Below are 1,952 nucleotides of genomic sequence, written 5' to 3'. Positions count from 1 at the left end.
CTCCACAAAAAACTAATCGGGAGACTCCTAGCCGATGCGTCAGATAGATCTGCTGAGTTCTCCTCCTCAACGTCCCCTCCAGCCCATCGAGGAGACCTCCTAGCTCTGGCTCGCCGTCAACGAGGAGCTCAAGCTGTGGAACATCGATACGAATGAGGAAACCGAGCACTCGCAGCACGCGGAAGACCTGAGGAGAGTGCAGCAGGTGAGAGAGGAACAGGAACGGAAATTAAAGGAATTGACCAAGGCCAGAGAGCCGCCACTCTCGAAAGAAGAATAGATTAGCGCGGAAATAACTCCGATGAGGCCCTCGAAGAGTTTAAGTCCGCGCAAGACTAAGAAGATAGATAAACGGAAAACTTTCAGATTGGACTCTGAGGATTTTTGATCATTTTAATAAGGTAGTCAAGACCATTAAAGGGGTAATAAAGATGGGATGGATAGGGGATCGGTCACTATTGGCGGATGGTTTGGCGAGCATATTTATCCTATCGTATTTTCTTTCCCCGTTAATGATTACCTTTAAGTTCGATTAATGCGAATCGATAAAGCTCCATCCAGAAGGGTTGCCACCTATGCTTGGGAATAGTTTCTTAGATCACACCCAACATAATAATAATACGCATCTGCATATACGATCCCTATTTTCTCATCCTTTCTTTCTTCTCTCTGCAACAGGTGCATTCTCATGGTCTTGTCCATCATGCCAGCATCACGTCCATTCGACTAGCATAGCGGTAAGTCTGTTCTATGCGTCTCTGTATTTATAACCCCATCTAAATAATCAAACCAATTTGGAATTAGAAAGAAAGAATGATCTTGGTTTCCCATTCGCAGGGTGGTCATCTGTGGAAAGGGGTGGACTTAAGCGTGGTAACATCGTTACAGTCGACGAAATGCTGTATCGTTATTACTGAATCTAGTTAAAATTAAACTTCGCAAATTTACTGATACCATCACCTTCTGTCCCCTCTAATCCCGCCAAACGAACGCATGGGTGCTGCGATACCCATATCCGCTCCTTGGTATACCAACATGGAAAATCCAATTTGGTCAAACAAGTCGTGCTAAAAAGACCACTTTCAGTTTATAATAATAATATAATCAATGTCAGCCATCATCGATGGGTAGGTCTTTCCGCAAGCACCCCAATAGCCCCCGAACGGCAACCAGAGACAATCGATTACACTCGTATAAGAACTTTCAAAAAAGGCAAGTCCTGATTGTTCCACCAGCGTGCTTTCTCACTCGGCCAGCATCTACCAAACTTGTACACGATTGCACTTGAAGAATAGAGACTATCTCCTTACAGTAGCGGCGCACCGCGACGATCACACACTCGTGGTCACGGCATGCGAGATTCAGGGGGCTGGGTTTAGACGGGGATCTTAGCTGAATGAGCGGGAAGCGATGAAAGAGGTTACTAGCTTGCAGTTTCAATCGTCAGGGGAGGGGGTGATATACGCAAGGGAGGGAAGATTGGTGATGGGATTGAAACTGGTCCTGCCTTTCCAGTTTCCCCGGAATCGGAACTTTATAGACATTTATAATCGGATCATCTATAAAAATATCCATCGACTGCATGGTTTGCTCATCAAGAAGGACCGTTCCCTCCAGGCTTAGCACCCTGCCATTTCGGAATTCAATGAGGAGATGGTTTTGAGCAAGTTGTTGCATACGGATGCCAATTTCGACTACTCTGAGGAGCGTACCCAGTTCAAGCAGGGCAGGCGGCTCTGAAGACCCAGCGGGGGCAGCTCAAGATGTTGGTGGAGAATATAATCATTGAAAATGCGTTGGAGAGGGCAATCGATTCCCTATATTTACTCAAAGACAAATAAGCTGGGTCCTCCTGGGTGAAGAGCAACCTGGCGCACCTCGCTGACTCCCTGCACCGTAAGTACAAAAAACTCCCTCCAGGTCCAATCTCCCCCCTAACGTAAAATCTAAGA

The sequence above is a fragment of the Nymphaea colorata genome, unplaced genomic scaffold (genome assembly GCF_008831285.2).
Source record: "Nymphaea colorata isolate Beijing-Zhang1983 unplaced genomic scaffold, ASM883128v2 scaffold0486, whole genome shotgun sequence".
Taxonomy (NCBI): Eukaryota; Viridiplantae; Streptophyta; class Magnoliopsida; order Nymphaeales; family Nymphaeaceae; genus Nymphaea; species Nymphaea colorata.
Note: the sequence above shows the minus strand (reverse complement) of the source record.